At 40.8% G+C, this 18,231-nt stretch overlaps 1 protein-coding gene across 5 annotated transcripts in view; it reads right to left on the bottom strand.

Annotated features, from left to right (window-relative positions):
- The window catches only part of TBL1XR1 (TBL1X/Y related 1), a 178,086-nt gene extending 167,811 nt beyond the window's left edge, over window positions 1-10,275 (bottom strand). For 2 of the 5 annotated variants that reach the window (XM_049628547.1, XM_049628548.1), the window contains exon 1: window positions 10,159-10,275. The gene's annotated coding sequence lies outside the window, so the exon portion shown is untranslated. Of the gene's footprint in view, window positions 1-9,357; window positions 10,108-10,158 lie in introns of those variants that run through there. The other 3 variants (XM_049628542.1, XM_049628541.1, XM_049628540.1) reach the window with 3 other exon arrangements.
- Between the last annotated feature and the right edge of the window lie 7,956 nt (window positions 10,276-18,231).

The following is an 18,231-nucleotide window of genomic DNA, read 5'->3' as shown; positions in this document are numbered from 1 at the left end:
ACACACACACAAAATGGAGCATTACTTGGCAATCAAAAAAATGAAATCTTGCCATTTGCAACTACATGGATGGAACTGGAGGGTATTATGCTAAGTGAAATTAGTCAGTCAAAGAAAGACAAAAATAATAGGACTTCACTCATATGAGGACTTTAAGAAACAAAACAGATGAACATAAAGGAAGGGAAACAAAAATAATATAAAAACAGGGAGGGGGACAAAACAGAGGAGACTCATAAATATGGAGAACAAACTGAGGGTTGCTGGAGGGGTTGTGGGAGGGGGGGATGAGCTAAATGGGTAAGGGGCACTAAGGAATCTACTCCTGAAATCATTGTCACACTATATGCTAACTAATTCGGATGTAAATTTAAAAAATAAAAAATAAAATTAAATAAATAAAATAGCTTCCAGATTAAAAAAAGAAAAAGAAGAGTGAGCAACAAAAGCTCAGTCACAAAATACAAAACTGGGAATTCTGGCCATCCAGTTCTCTGCAGTTGCCACAGGAAGCCCTGACAGGTTCACAAGGGGGAGTGTCACTTTTCTGCCTCTCCCTACAGCTGTTACTGCTGCACTTAACAAAGCCACCAAGTAGTAGCAAGCATTACTTCCCATGTGCCAGGCCTATGGTAACTGCTTTACACATATTCACACTTGAATCCTCACAAGTGTTCTATGACGCATGTATTAATTACTCCTTATTTCCATTTTTCAGAGTGGAAACTGGAATTACCTAATTTTCCAGAGTCATACAACTAATAAGTAGGGGTGACAAACCAGCCATGCCCGACTCCAGACACCGAGCTCTTCGCCACAGCAACATACTACAGTAAGAGTTAACTGCCTAAGATCAGACACCTACCCTGCCTAGCTCTCTTATCACTAAAGAGAGAAGCACTGCTCCCAGGGAGGCAGGTCACACTGTCAAGTCACAGTGAAGCAGAATTAAAGGCACAAAAACAGATGCTACCTTTCTCTGAGACTTTCCAGCTTAAGTTGAAAATGAGGAGCACAACTAGAACACCCTTTAGAATAAACTAAACATTCAGTGAACAATTACAAGTGACGCCAACTTATACATACATGTAAATTCCCAAGTCAGGGATTGTGTAGTATCAAAACCCAGTTCCACAAATCCCATTATACCAAAAACTATCACAATTATTAAAAATCAACTACTAAACTATGAGAAATACAATTTTCACCTGATTTCCAAACCCTTGGCAAAACACCTTTGAAATCAGACAACACCTACATACATCTGTACAACCAGTATCTCCTTCTAATATTTGCACTGAATTTCTAATTATCGACCTTGGATAGGACTTGAAAATCACCAAGTCACTATTACTAAATAGTTCAAGTGGTCTGCTGACCCAATCATGGAACAGACCAACACTTTTTAATCATACTCAGTGGCTCTAATTTTCCCAACAAATCTGACAAATTAAGTGTTTGCAGAAATATACACAATTCCAGCTCTTCAAGAACTGTCTGAGAAGCATAGGAAAAATTAAGTTTTCTCTCTTCTTCTGACTGTCCAAATTAAAGAAATAGAAATATTAAGAATTCTTAACCGGATGCCTTGATTTTTCACAATCAATACTTTTTTTAAAATGGTAATACTGACATAGCAAGATTCAAACAGTTCAAAAGGTTATACATGAGAATAAGTTTCTCCCACATCTGACCACATGATCTCCCCATCCCAACCTCACCCCCTAAAGTCACTGTTACTAGTCTCTTGTGTATCTTTCTGTAGTCATCCTAAACACGTAAAACAAACATACATACACACAACTCATACACTCTCCCATCATGTCTGTGTCCTCCTCACTGCCTCTCTCCCCTTTTGCAAGCTAAAATGGCAGCAGACTACAACATCCTCTGCCTGTTTTTTCACTTAAATGTATCTTTGAGAACCTATAAATACTAACAAGAAAGTTATAAACATTAATCCTAAACAAATCTGTAAAGGAACACTTCACACAAAACAACTCTCAACAGATGTTAAAACTGGTGACCTCTGCTAGCAGGATAAAAGGAAAGCCAAGGTCAAAGAAGTAATCCCCCAACCATGAGGGCCTGTTAGTTCTCACAGAATAGGAAAACTACTTCCCTGACACAGTTAACAGACTGCAATCCTAAACTCAGTCTAGGATCTCACAAAGATACACTGTTTACTAAAGAAAACAGAGAAAGGTGATTTAAAGAAAACCCATTACTTTAGTGGGAGAAAACTTAAGTATAAAAGGTGCCTAAGAACTATACTAAAGCTACATATAGCATCTAAAAATTCATACATGTATGATAAATTCTATTCCATAAAAGAACAATTACACAGGGAAAAAAAGACATTAAGGAAATTCATTCATTATCTATTTCCATTACCTTATTTCAGAAACCCAAAGCAGATGACCCAATTGCCTTATACTGAGAGTTAATGACATCTGATAGCCAAAAAATAGAAATGGAACAAAATCAGTATACATTCTACCCAATTAGCTTGTTCAAATTAAGAGGAAAGCATAAAACACCTCTCACTAACCCATAAGCTGTATTCTACTAGCAGTTGAAGGTAACTAGCAAAATTATACCATTACTATAAATTCTCTGGAGGTGTTTGCTTATGCTAATGCCAAATGCTTTCTATTACTCTATGTAAGGTTATAGATTTTTAGCCATTAAGCATATTTTCCATGTAGATCTCCCTCAAAAAAATTACATAAATGACAGAATCTCCAAATTTTAACACAGGAATTGACTATACAAGTATTCCTTGAAAGGATGAACTAGCTTTACATAACACTTCATTTGAACCTCTTCAGTTGCATTTCTAAAAACTAAATGATTTACCCTTGTAACTATGGCTTTGCAAAAAATGATAAAAATTTATTTGCTTAATACTGAATCCATATTAAAATACTAGCCACCATTTAAGTGGATAACAGTAACAACAAAGCAGCAAACATCCACTTAACTGATTATCTATGTCATTACAATGTCCTATCACACAATGTGCTGGAAAGGACACAATGAAAAAAAATGAAAGAAAAGAACTAATTACCACCTTTGAACTCGGACAAACTAGATATCAAGAAGTACACTGGTATCTAGTTCCTAAAAAGTAAAAATTATTCACTACTTTTAAGGTATTTAAAATTTTAAATGTCTCATTAAAAAAAAAAAAAAATGTTTGAGAGTCCAGAGTACAATTTTATATGAAAAAAAATTATTCTATTAAGAGACTGGAAGCACCATCTCTGACCCTTGCTTTCCATGTTCTCCTCTGTTCTACCACCTGAAAAAAACTTACAATTGCTTAAGAGGAAAACAGATGGCAAACTCCTCAGTTTAAACATTCACTACCTATTCTTCCTCATTCAAAGTATTCATCTCACATTCTTTAATCTGGATACTCTTTGTATATTTACTGAAATTTAATTGTTGATCTTTCAACACGACCTATACAGTTTGTATTAATTCTAAATTAACATAAGCTCTAAGAGGGGTGCGTGGATGGATCAGTCAGTTAAGTGTCAACTTCAGCTCAGGTCATGATCTTGTGGTTTGAACCCCGCGTGGGGCTCTGTGCTGACACAGCTCAGGGCCTGGAGCCTGCTTCGGGTTCTGTGCCTCCCTCTCTCTCTGCCCCTCCCCCACTGGTGCTCTCTCTCTCTCAAGAAATTAAAAAAATAAAAAAGTGTAAGCTCTTAGAAAGCGGGGGGACAAGCAGCTCATTTTGTTTGATGCAAATAAAATCATGCTGAGAACCTATTTAAATATTAAAAAATTCAACAGGATATAATACCAAATTAGTTGCTTTAGAATAAATTACCCAGGTTGTGAAGAACTAATATGGCACCCAGCCTTACCATAAAAACCTACTGAAGAGACGGTTATGATAACTTTCTTCTGGTAGACTGAACCCACCTACACCATAAAATAGACACACTCTACACTGAATGTTAATACCCTCACAGTAATGACTCAAATGAGATTCCAATGTGGTCAAGATGCTAAAAACACAATCTTATTTAGGCACACTACAGAGAAAATAATGAGCAAAAAAGCCAGAGAGGTTAAGAAAATAAGTACAAAATCCTAAGTTTCATTATAACTGCCACAAATACAACCAAATAAAGCCAACTTAGGGTGACAGGATTCCCAACTAGACTAGGTTCCTCACCAAAATCATGGCTACAATTCCAGGATCAAGATTTTTTTCAAATTAACAGTTAAGTGCTGCTACAGCACACCTCAACTTTGAAGGCCTAAGTCCAACAGAAGCTTCGGCCACATCAACAGTAGTATAGGACCCATCACCACTTATTTTACCATGGGCACTTGTAGAAAGAAACAATCCATTGTAATATGAAGACAGTATGGTACAAAAATCAAAAATTCTGCTAATACCAGAAGAAAAAAGGCCCTTTCTTTCAAGAAATGTAACATGCAGTTGGGGCTAGGATAAACAAACCCATGAAATAATAATTATGGAGGTTGTGATAGTCATTAAACACGATGGTATCTCAGTGAAGAAATATCCTGAGTCGAGATAGCCAGAAACAGCTTCAGGGAAGGTGGACTGAAACTAGACTATAAAAAAGACAAAGGGAAGGACAAGCATGAGTGAAAAGCAGAAGAGTAACGTGTATGTCAAAACTGCAGTATCTGAAAGACAGGCCAGAATCACAGTTTGGGAGAAGAGAGGGAACTATAGCTGAATAGGTAAAATAGAGCCTTAAAAAGCCAGACTGAAGCTTATGAACCCTATCCAGTTGGCAAAGGGAAGCCATTATGGGTTCTCCACAGCAAAGGAACTGACACGATGAAATCAGTATTTTAAATAAATTACACTGCCAAGCAGTTACAGAAGACAGAATGGAGAAAGCCTGCTCAGAGCAACCTACTAGAAAATTAATGCAATAATCCAGACCTAAAACCATTCATTCTGTCTTCCGTTCATTCACTGTGAAGCAGTAGACTGCTAAGAACACTGGCCTAGAATCAGACACACGGGGCCTAAACCCCTCTGTGCGCCCCTTACTACTGAGCCTTGGCTTCCTCACTCTTAAAATCAAGGTATCAGCCACTCAGATTGTCCAAGTCCCTGTCAAAGCAGCTGTGTGGTCCTGACACATAAATTCTATTAGTAGTTAACATCACTGCTGAATTAATAGTAAAAATGGGAAGTGAAAATAAGACAATGCTTAGAGATGTATCAGAGCAACAGAACTTCCAAGTAGAACTGTCTTGACAGCAGCTGAAAATATGGAACAAGAACACAGGTGAAAGGTCAAGGCTACAGAAAACAATGATCCACTTAAAGTCATCACTCCAATCTAAAAAGGAGATCCTAGGTACTTGCCAGATCCAGCCCTGAAAAACAAAATTCCTTTATTTAAAGAGTTAGAAAATGTTCCAAATGGTGGGAGATTTAAAAAGTCCAAGTCCAAGTAACAAAAGAACAGCAATAAAAGTCAGGCAAAAGACCCAACACTGGGGGCGCCTCCGTACCCCAAACATCCAGCTCTTGATTTCAGCTCAGGTCATGATACCAGGGTCATGAGATGGAGCCCCTAGTCCCCTTGTCAATGGCTGTGGAGACTGCTTAGGATTCTCTCCCTCCCTCTCTCTACCCCTCCCTAACTTGGGTGGGTGCTCAGGCACATACCCTCATTCTCAAAAAAAAAAAAAAAAAAAAAAAAAAAAAGCAAAAAACCCAGCACTAGCACTGTCACTATACAATGCTTGATATTGTTCCTAGTTTTAAAATCAAATCTAATTCTTCAAGGTTAAGTCTTCAATCACAACTTCAAGAGCAAATACATTAAGTTTATTTCAAATATTTTACCCAGGAAACTCAGGAAATAAAACTACTAAATATTTTCTATGACACGGCCCCACTAAAATAAAGAACAAATAAAATGTAATACAAAGAAGCAAACTTCAAATCCAAACCCAACATCATCATGTTTAACAGCTTACATTTCCATGATACTTGTATGTCAAGTATTATTCTCAGCACCTTACACATACAATTCTCTCAATCTTTTCAACTCTAGAAGCTGACAGTCCACATCATGCAGAAGAGGAAACAAAGAGGGAGTTACTCCCCTTAAGGTTGCATAAGCAGTAAGGAATGGAGCTGGAGTTTGAACCCAGGCAGTTTGCCTCAAAGACCCCCAATGGAACACTATGCTACACAAAAAGACTTAACGTGACATTCTTACACAAGTTTTGAGGAATACATACTCTGAGGATGAGGATAGTTAAACATACTCTTACTTGCTTTTCCTTCTTAATTTCAGGCATGGAACCATATTTTCTTTTTTCTACTGGCAGTACTTGGAAAGGCTACTTCACTGCTGTCCATCTTAAAGGTAGGAAACAGAGCAGTTGGCAAGAGGATTGCATCTTATTAAATGGTTCTAGAGAGTTAAAGACAATGATGTAGGTAGGACTCCTATGAATTTCATTTATCCATGCAATTACTTGACCCAGTTAATAGAGATGCCCAACTACAGAATTATAAACGCTAATTTTTTCCAAGGACATCTGACAAAACAGCTGGAAAAATCTGGCACAGCTACACTCATCCAGAACGAGCACAGACTAGGACTTAGACCTACCTACATTAGAACCCTAATGCATCATTTGATCATTCTGTGGCCTAGGACAAGGGAATTAACCCTGCACCTCTGTTTCATCATCCACAGATCCAGTACTACCCACTTCATAAGATTAGCCTGAGGTATACATGACAGAGAAAGCACCTCACACCTTTCCTAGATCATAACCCAAGCAAAGTCTCTTTCCTCTGGCTCTTCATAACAGGGAAATTAATTGTACTCTTACAGAGTCTAATCCTGCAGGTGGTGGAGAGTAAACCTCTCCAGCATCAGCTTTTTTTTTTTTAATTCAAGTTTCTGTTGGTGATAGAACAGGCGATACCACCATGATGGTCTCCAAACTGGACCATACTCTTACTGTCTACTACACAGCCCAGGGTCCTAACCCCTCTATACTATGGGGATGTATAAATGGCTCTGTTAGCTGATTTTTGTATTTCAGTGACAAACCACAAATGTTATTTGTGAAATAAGTCAAATTCGCATATACTAGAAAAATACAGTCCCACGGTGCCAATATTTCTGCCATCTCTCTCCCCTGACTTACTGTCACTCACATTCTTTACAATTCTTTTTTTTTCTAATTTTCTTTTTACATTTATTTATTTTTGAGAGACAGAGTGAGACAGAGCACAAGTGTAGGAGGTGTAGAAGAGGACACACAGAATCCGAAGCAGGCTCCAGGCTCCGAGCAAGCATTCAGCAACAGAGCCTGACACAGGGCTCGAACCCATGAACTGTGAGATCATGACCTGAGTCGAAGTCGGTTGCTGACTGAGCCACCCAGGCACCCTTCCTCTCAATTCTTATATAAAAGACACAGGAATTGAGTAAACCCAACAAATTATTTCTACTAACTTCATCAAAATACATTAAGTCAGAAATTCTCTGTAGTAATACAGTTGGAGTAAATCATAGAACTCCTGTGTCAGCTACTCAGCTGACCAGGTTGTACTTAAACATCATCGCTATGTAGGAACAGATGTATTTATTCAACAGGTTGTCATTACAAAGGTTCATTAGTCACATCTCTTTTTATCAGTAACCCCTATATTTATATTAAGCTTTTGCCCTTTCTGCTTATTAGCTTGAAAGGCTCTCAGGAAGTAGTTACTTATTTTCCTGGTAGGCACGTATCATGATAATCATGATAAACCTTAATTAGATATTGAAAACACAAGTAACAAAAAAATTCATGGACACGCAAAAAGTTATTAAAATGTCTAACACTTCTTTGAGACAACCAATGCAAAAATACAACCTCCACAAGGGGCCACTCCACATATACCACATCTCCCAAATTAATAACTAAAGTTGGTATATGCAAGAAAAGCATTTTATAAACTGATGGTGAGCTTTGCAACAATTTTTAAGTCATTAACAAGTCCATTAAGTTCTGTAACAGTAAGGGAAACTTTTCCCACTTACATATGGTTTTCATCCTCCATACAGTGTACCATTTTGCCCTCTAGATCTCATTCTAACTATTCAAATAGCAAAAAAGAGTAGTTATTTGTGGATTTAATGGTTGTGGTTACATGGATCACACAATGCATTATAGCAACACAGGGAAAAAAACATCATATTCCAAACAGGCAGAAAAACCACAATTTCAGAGCAAAAAGTATAAACACACATCTCACGCCTAACCACTCGTAGGCATATTTTCTTTCTGCCACCCTTCCTTCACAGGTAAATGCTAACTATTTCTAGAACCCTCAATGATGATTTCTCAAGCTTGCTTGCCATGAACTCCCATGATACACCCCAACAAACACACTGTTTTCATGGAGACAAAGCTGCCCTATTTCCCTAGACTACAAACTTCTTAAAATGGTGAGAACATACAGTCTCAGGAAATAAGGATTACTAACAAACACCAATGTAGCACAGGTCTTATTTAACAAAAATGAAAATGAACTAAACTGAGAAAGCCAAAAAGTCACTCACTGTATCTTCAATGTGTAATTACTATATTTTTTATAATTTGGTTTAGTAAGTAGATGAAAACACCACAGGGGCCTTATACTATGCAATCTGATAAAGGAGTCTTTGGGAAAAATGGAGGAGAAAAACCATTACTTAATTACATGGGGGGAGGGGAGGTCAGGCAATTCAGACTACAAATCACCCATCATTTCACCCACCACATTTTACTAACAAGCTTATTTAGATCAGCATAAGGTTCTTGTATGGAAAACAAGGAAGCCAACAGTAAACTTCCCTAAGTCAACCGTAAATGACATAGGTACTAAAACTCTTCACCTTGGTGCACAGTCCAAGATTCTAAGTAAACTCCAGACACTGAGAAAAATATAGCTTTTAACTAGGTCTCAGCACTTGTCATTTGTAATCACCAAATTATTTTAGAGAATGTTATGAGGTAACTTAGTAACAGGAGCATTCTTTAAGAGCCATTTCAACCGAAATTTTACATGAAACACCATTTTCACAACCTAAATTTAATCTCGGTTGCCACTGCAAAGTGATGCCTCTTTCGGCAAATTAGGAACTTCCAAAAATACTGAACATGTTAACACATGCATGGTTTCCCTCGAGCTGCCATTTAAGATTAATAATTTCACTTGAATAAAAGTCGGCTTGTTTAAAAAAAAAAAATGACATCGGTTGCAAAGAGGAAGTTACCGAGAAACCACCCTCACAACGTGGCCTTTACACTGTCAGAAAATAATGTGACTTTGTGCCACCCAAAACTTACCAGGAAGCTGGCAATAACTTTGCCAATTCTACACTTCTGAACCCAACTTCAAAGAGGCTCTAGCAAATACCTCCTTAAGACGATAAAAGGCACTAAGTTACAAATAAACACGTCCGGGAGAGCGGCCCCGCGGCCGCGCGCCCCTCCCCCTCCGGCGCCCCCGCCCGGGACGCGCGGCCCCAACAGCCGCCCGCAGCCCCTAGCACGCCAACCCGGGTCGCCGCGCCTGCACCGGGGACGCGCCTGGGGAGGGGAGCAGATTTCCATTGCCAACAGAATAACGTGCACCGAAAAGATCCCTCTCCTCTGCTAAAAATAGGCTATAAAAGAGTCGGCCTCATGATGGCTCCTTGATTCAATTTGCTGCAAATTCTTTCCTGAAAGCCTCCCCCCACATACACACACACACACACACACACACACACACACACACACACACAAAATGGGGGTGTAAATGCACGAAGGGTGGAAGCGAGGGAGAAGGCCGAGGCGCACATTTTCGGGGACAACAACATAATAAGGGTGAGGATCCCCGAGATCAGGAAAGGGTAGGGGGTGGGCAGGCACGTGAGCATTTCAAAGAAGCCTGAGAGGAAAAAGGGGGGATGGGGCACCCTAAATGCCTTCCCTGCCTTCCCCTCCCCCACCAAAACCCCAGCTCGCCAAAGGGCCAAGTTGAAAAATGCATGTTCCACTTGTGCCCATCCCCCCGCGGCCCAGCGCCCCCCAGCCGCCTCCGCCCGCGCCCCCCGCCCCGGCCCGCGGCCGCCCCCACCCCGGGGTCCGGCCCCCAGCGCTTACCTGGAAACGGTGGCCTCCGACGCCGCTCCCCCCTCCCGGGAATGGAGGCACAAGGAAATTCCCCTCCTCGCCGCCGCCGCCGCCGCCGCCTCCAACCACCCCCAAAATAACCCCTCCGGGGGGTGAGAGGCAATTATAACCCCGGCGAGCGGAGGGCGCGGGGGATGGGCGCCGGGCGGGCGGGGGCGGGGAGCGCGGCGCGGGTCCCCAGGTGGCGAGCGGAGGTGCTCCCGCCGCGGGGGGAGGGGCGGGGGCGCACGCGGCCGGCGGCGGGGGGAGGCGGCGCGCGGGGGAAGGGCGCGAGCGGGGAGAGGAATTGAGGCAGAAGGTAAAAGCTGTTACTAAGGGAAAGAGCCAAACGGTTCGGAGCAGCCAACGGCTCAGACACTCAACACTGGGGAGAGAGGAATGGGGACCAGCCAGGCACAAATGAGCTCGCGAGGCCCGCGGCGGCGGCGGCCGCGCAGCAAAACAAACCCGAGCGGCCTGCGCCGGGCGGGCGCGCGGGGGAGGGGCCGGCGGGGGAGGGGCGCCGCGGACTGGGGGGGGCGGGGGAGGAGGCGGCGGCGGCGCGGCGGGGGGGCCTCCGCCGGCCTCGCTCCTCTCGCTCCCGCCCGCCCTGGCGGCGCTGGGGGCTGTACGAGTGCGGCGCAGTCTTTTAAAAATAAAGACCCGCAGGCGCTGCGAGGCGCCGCCGGGGCACTGGCCGCCCCGCCCCCACCGCCGCACGCTGCCGGGTGCGGGGAGGCCTGGGTGTTGGCCCGGCAGCCCGAGGCCCGGTGGGGGCGGGGAGGCTCGCGCCGCAGCTGGTGTGAAAACGCCGGTTAACTTTCCTGGGGAGGCCCCGCGGGGCTTCCGCGTGTTCGGGGGCAGCTTGTCCCTGTGGGCACCCCGGCTGCGCGGGGTGGCCGGCTGGGCACACCACGCGGTGGGCATGTGCAGGGGAGCGCGGCTCAGGCATCATATGGACATTTGTTTGTGAAAAGATCTGCACACACCTTTGTGTGCATAAATACATATGTTTCTCGGAAACGTACCTGGAAAGGGGCTTTATCTGTAATAAGCGATTTTCAAAATGTAATCCAGAGCACGGGATCTGTAGAGAAAACACACGCACACAAGAAAAGGTTTTTGATACTAAACACAAAGCTGTAATTGAAGTGTTTATGCCCAAATGTACTGTGAATCAAACATATGGTGGTATTTATCGTCTGGTGGGTCTGTTTGAAAGGTTTGGTCGATCAGTTCTCATTTCACAAAAATAAAATAATGTAACTAAATGTTTACTAAATATATACCTCTACAGCAGCATTGACAGTAGAAGTTTATCCACTTTGTATACTTTTTGCATGTGTGTACCACATCAAAGCAGTTTATAAAGTATAACTTAGATGAGTGATAATGTGACAATATGAGGAGAGGAGTGCAACGGATTGTTTTTTGAAAAGAGGGGCACCAGCTTTTAAAACAAATGTGTTAATCTTTCTAAGGCCCTCTGAAAGCAGGGGTTGGGGTCTTAGACGTTTGTATAAGCCTAGGACCTTTTTAAGATTTGACCTGAAAGAAACCTTTTTGTTTTTTTCAGTTATTGCTGTCTTGAAAGTAAAATCATATTTTCTGCAGCCTTTTTAAGAAGGGTTCTGTTTTTATGCTTTCATGACAATATTTGAAATAGGTGTATTATTCTAAAGCAGTCTTTTTTTTCCCTCCCAATACCAGAGACCTAAATTTTCACACCAAAGAAAAAAAGTTCATTCCAACTAACTTTTACACATGTGGACTCCTGGTGGCCTAATAAGCTCACTGATTAGACAGGTACTTTTCTTGACCAAGGTCAAAGGTTCTTTCCCCTGGTGAGCCCTTACTTGTGGTAGGGAGTGCGGGGGTGGGTTGGAGGAAAGCAGCCAGAAGCCTTTCCTCACCTACTTGTGGTAGGGGGTGCGGGGAGGGGGAGGGGTTGGGAAGGCAAAGGAAAGAGAGTGAGATTGGAAATTCCCTCCCAACCACCAGAAGAGAGAGAGTTCAAAGCATCTCTGCGGTTTGTCCTTAGAGCTGTTTTCGTATACGAAAGAGGGAATGTTAGATTAAACGATGTCACCTGATGGGAATTTAGATAACTGAAGGTTTCCAAAACACTGTGTTGAGTGTACAGGGAAACAGCACAAAGAAAGCACGCTTTGCATTTCAGGAAGATTCTAAGCTGAGGTTTATTTTCTGCAGTACTGACACCTTGGCAAAGACTCTATTTCAGAAATGATGAGAGTATAGTATCTTCCTTTTTTATTTTAATATTTTTAAGCTTTGATTAATGACGTATGTATTTCACTAAGCATAATCCTCTCTTCAGTAAGTAAACCCAGTACAATTAGGGTTCTTTATCTGAGCCACCCAATGAAACAAATGTATAGTCCTAGCTTGTTTTTGAAGTTTCACTTCGTGCCACCATGCATGGATCTTCTCTAGGCAGCAGTTATTATAAAATCAAACCACTCTTCCAGGGAATGAAACCTCCCAACTATGCTGATTTTTAATACTCATCTCCATACCTGGAGCCTCCGGTTTATCCTCCCTCAAAATGACCTCTATCCTTCCCTCTCCAGGGAAGGGCCCACCCTTCTTCTTAATGTGATAATAGGGTCCATGACTTCCAGCCTGAAATTCTTTTTTTTTTTAAGTTTATCTGTGTTTTTAATTTTTTTAATGTGTATTTTTGAGAGAAAGAGTGAGCGGGGGAGGGGCAGAAAGAGAGAGGGGGACAGAATTTGAGGCAGGTTCCGTGCTGACTGCAGATGCAGGGTTGAACTCACAAATCATTTGATGGCTACCTGAGCAGGAAGTCTGACGCTTAACCAGCTGAGCCACTTAGGCGCCCCAAAGTTTATCTATTTTTTTAAGTAATCTCTACACCCAACATGGCGTTTGAACTCACAACCCGGAGGCCAAGAGTCATGGGCTCTTCCCACTGAGCCAGCCAGGCCTCCCTACCCACCCCAACCTGAAATTCTTTTTTTGTTTGTTTGTTTATTTATTTTGAGAGAGAGTGTGTGCAAGAGAGCGAGAGAGAGCGAGAGAGCGCATAGTGCAAGTACGGGGGAGGGGGAGAGAGGGCCGAATGAAAAAGAATCCCAAACAGACTCCACACCCTTCAGCTCAGAGCCAAGATCACAACCTGAGCTGAAACCAAGAGACCAACGGAGCCACCCAGGCACCCCCAGCCTGAAATTCTTATACCCTACACCAAGCTGCCTCCTTTTCTAATGAAGTTATTATCACAATAATCTGTATGTTTCTTTACATTTTTGTAGTTTATGAGGTATTTATTTCTGTGCATAAATTACTTTATTTGAACATGATAAAATTCACCAAAGGTGGGACCTGTGCCATAGTCTTTACTTAAAGTACCTTTGGACAAAAAAAAAAAGTGCTAAATGGGAAAAGCCTTGATTTCCCCTAGGGAAGGAGTTTTATGAGACCATATTCTGATCCCTTTGAAATACATCCTGGAACCTATCTGAAATGATAGTGTGGCCTCAACATGAAATGTTCAGATAAGTGAGCCACCGTAAAAAGGTCACATGTATTGTCATCCCACCCTCCAGTCATTCCAACATAGCTAGTACACATGACCAGAGGCCTCACCAAAATTCAAGCAATAGTTAGGCACAAGACAGAGAAGTAACTGTTGTTACTAATTTTCAGTGCTTTGTCCTAATCTTAAAGCTGTCCCTTGTGCTTTGAATATAAATGTTAGTATGTTTCTAGAAAGGAGAAATTATGGTTACTGAGAAATTTTAAAGCAAAGAGACAAATTATTAAGAAAGTTCCCTTGAACTCTCTAGCTAATTATTCAACAAAGAGAAACCTCATACCAGTAACTATTACCAGAAGTTACATATATATTATAAAATGACTAAACAAATCTTGACTTGTTTTATTTCAGTAATATCACACCCAAGGGGGTGTGGTATGGCAAGATAGCCTAATCTTTGCAACTTCCATCACTCAGGAAATAGAACATTTCTAAATTAAGGTGGTTTAATCCCAGGTCTACAGTATCTCATTACTATATATGTTTATATATTTTTTGCGTTAGTTGATCTGTGTAATTAAAGTGATCAAAACACAATAGCATAAAAAAGATATTTGATACCAAAAATATTATCCTGGTAACTATAACTCTTTATATTCTTACTCACCCGGGAACTCAGTGGCTTTCTGTCTGCAGCATTTACCCCCAAGCATCTTACCGATACCCTGTGATACGTTTCTGTTTCATTTTGACTCAGTTTGTGCAATTCTTTGTCTGTGGTTCTTCCAGCTATCAGCTTTTGCCATCCGAACTGATGCACATCTCAGCCACACATCTCAAGATCTCAGCATACAAGCTTCTTCTCTCCATCTGTGCTTAGCATGAGACTTGTGACCTTTCCTCATCACTGTGAACCTTGTCACAGTTTTCCATGACTCTGTGACCTGATTTCATTACAACAATGAACTTTACTTGGGAGTTTTCATTTAAATTACAAAAGCAACACACAGCCATCTTACAAGTATTTATGCTTCTCAGATAATGGGAATAGCAGGTTGTATCCTGCCTTTGTGATTCAGTCAGAATAGAAAACCAACCACACACAGAGCATGTTGCTGTACCCATCACTTACTTATACTGACCAGCTTCCTCAGGGCAGCACTAAACAAGGCCCTGCAATATGTTGATGGTTTTGCTATTTTCATTCATTCAACAAACACTTATTGAATGTTTAGTGTGCCAGACACTGTTCAAGAAGCTATTTACAGTGAGCTAAACACAGCCCCTACTCTAATGGAATTTACATGCCAATCTTGAGTCAGGTAGGGGTTGGAAAGACAGACAGATGCTCAAAGAACATTGTATTAGGCTATAGTTTGACTTCTATAACAAAGATAATATAAAAATGCCTTAACCAAGATGATCGTTTTATTCTCTTCAGTATCCATTCAAATGTAAGCATTCCAGAGCTGATGAAGTATCAAGGACCCAGATACCTCTGCTGTCTCAACACACATCTTCTACCTAGTGATCTAAGAATGCATTTCTAGTTCCTGCCATCACATTAGATGTTTTAAAAAGACTACTGTGCAGAAGATCAACTGCAACAGTGCAACAGTGGAAAGAGGACACCTAGTTGGGGGCCAGTCCAGAAGTCCTAGTGGGGGGATGGTAATGTGGGTGATGGTGGCAGGAACAGGTGAAAGAAGCTAAACTCTGTGTACATTTTAAACAAGAGAATCTGGGTATATTTTGTGACCTGTTAGAGAAACAAAGAGTCCACAGTGATTCCAAGATTTTAGACCAATCAAGTGGAAGAATGGAATTGCCATTTATTGAGATGGAAGAGGCTGGGAGAAGAGAAAGCTCATGGGAAAAATCAAGAGTTTTGTTTTGGAGTTTGATGTGGCTATCAGACACCTCAGTGAAAATATTGACTAGGCAGCTAGATATACAAATCTGGTATTCAGTATCAAAGCTGGAAATATAATTTTGGGACTTGTCAGTAAAGTAATGATATTTTAAATCATAAACCTAGATATCATTGGCTTGAGGGTGACTATTGGTAAAGAAGAGTTCTCTATTGCCTTCAATTGGCTCTTGTCCCAAATATTTTCTCTTATTATCAATGCTTCTCTGCTCTTAATAGGGTCAGAAACCTAAATATTTTAGGTGAATGTAAGGTGACATTCTATCTATGCAAGGATGTTGATGGAAACCATAGATGATATTAATTGGTATCATTTATTGAGCTTGTTGCCAAGCAGTGTAATGTTTGTCGTCTCCAAATTTCTCAACAACTTGAAACAGTAAATAATATTATCTCAGTTTGATACATGAGGAAATCAAATGAGACCAAAGAGCTTGCATCATGCTGCAATTGGCAAAACAAAGATTTGAATTCAACGCTGATTGCAACGTCTATTGTTCCACTAAGTGAAATGAGGCAGATCAAGGCCAGAAAGTGCAAGTGTTTGCTGAAAAATCCTTCAATAGGTGAGGAGAACAGAGAAATGCAAAGTGAGAAGGAGAAACTACTTGAGGATAGGAACCATGTCTTACCATATTTATATGACGCACCATTTCCTAGATCAGAATCTCAAAAAATGTTTATTGAATGTAGATGTGGTTGTAATCAATTGGATTCACTCTTTGATACCATTAATGTATCTACTGATTTCACAGGAAAGATCTTTGTCCCACTCACTCCCTACCTCTTATCACCACCCCTAGCATCCCCACACCACAGGGCAACTTGGGTCTGGAATGTTCTTGAAGACAGGTTTTGTGGGTGAGGAAGACAACATACAAGAATTCAATTTCATTTATTTTGAATTTGAAAACCGACTTTTCCTTTAAGCTTTGAATTGCACGTTTTATGTCTAGCTTTCCTTTTAAGGAAATGTTTACAATTTGATTAATTAAATTCCCTTGAATTATTAAGCTGCATTTATACACTTAATGTATTCAATTTTCTTTTTAAAATACTTTAGTTACTCAAGAAACAAAAGAATCACAAGTAATACTTATAAATATGATAAACTAATTATAAGATATGATGCATCTTAAGTTCTGTTGAACATTGTGAAAATGTTTACTGATTTAATGAAATTCTCATATCTTTTCACTTGAAATCACAAATCTAAGTCAAGTACAGATCCCATGTAGATGTTTTGCATTGGCATCACATGAATAACGTGCTGGCCATTCTAAATCCTCAAATTATCTTAAACATAACAAATATTGAAAATACCAAACACAAATATTCAGAAATTATTTCCAAACATAAAATAAAAATAATAGTATTATGAGTTTACTTTATCTCTTGAAGCTTTCCTGGAGCTAAAAGAAAGTTGTTATGCTTTAAATAAATAATTCTGGCCCAGGGGAGTTGGGATGTCTTTCCACTGGGCTGAGTGGCTTATTCACAACTTATGAGAGACATGCTGAACCCTCCTTTAGTGCGAACTCCAAGTTCTTGCTCTCAAATGAGTGGTCTTGCCATAGTTCATGTCCACAGATCCTGACTATGCTCATTTCTTCTAAACAATTGAAATCTGTAACCCTACTCTTAAATTGCTGACACACACAGTTGGAGTCAAACAATTTACCACTTCATTTTATTCTGAATTGTTTTCATTTTCTTTTCTGGCAGGGCTACAATTCTTATAGAAATTAGCTGTGCTCACATTCATGTCTGTGCCTTGCTCTGCAGTTCCAAACACACACACACACACACACACACACACACACACACACACACACACACCTTTATTTATTTTATTTATTTATTTATTTATAGAGATATTTTTTTTTCAAGTTGACTTATCTTGAGAGAGAGAGAGAGAGAGAGAGAGAGAATGTGCATGCACAAGCAGGGGAGGGGCAGAGAGAGAGAGAGAGAGAGAGAATCCCAAGCAGGCTCTGTACCAGCAGCATGGAGCCAAATGCGGGGCTTGAACTCACAAACTGTGAAATCTTGCCCAGAGCTGAAATCAAGAGTCAGATGCTTAACTCACCAAGCCCCCAGGCGCCCCCCACACACACCACCTTATTACAGCCATTGGAAAGTGAGCAGATGTGGCTTTACAAGCAGAATGCCCCAAATGCCTTGCGACAGGTACAGCTTTTTTTTTTTTTCTTTTTAAAAAATAGCTGTTATCATTTCCTTATGTCAAGATTTCTTAAACTGTGTTCCATTCATTATGGGCACATTTCCTTTTCTTTGGGGAGTAAAAGGTTCCAATATTAAGGAAGTTTGGGATATCTCACATGTTAAATCCATCTTCTAGAGATTTGCAATGTCCATTAGCATATTAAAGACTGATAAACCTTGCAGCATGAAAATCTTGTAAGCCCAATGAATCTCTTTTTAAAAGATGTATGTTTTCAAATTTGGCAAAGCTAGCATTCTATTAAACGCTGATAAATTGTATTCATATTTGGTATAATGTTTTTATTTTCTTTCTTGAGGTTTTATTTTTTACTTCTTGGAGATCAAAGCTCAGATATACAACCAAATGGGCTTCCTAATGTTTTCCTTC

This window comes from Panthera uncia, chromosome C2 (assembly GCF_023721935.1).
Source record: "Panthera uncia isolate 11264 chromosome C2, Puncia_PCG_1.0, whole genome shotgun sequence".
In the NCBI taxonomy this organism is placed as follows: Eukaryota; Metazoa; Chordata; class Mammalia; order Carnivora; family Felidae; genus Panthera; species Panthera uncia.
Note: the sequence above shows the minus strand (reverse complement) of the source record. Positions and strands in the feature narration are given on the sequence as shown.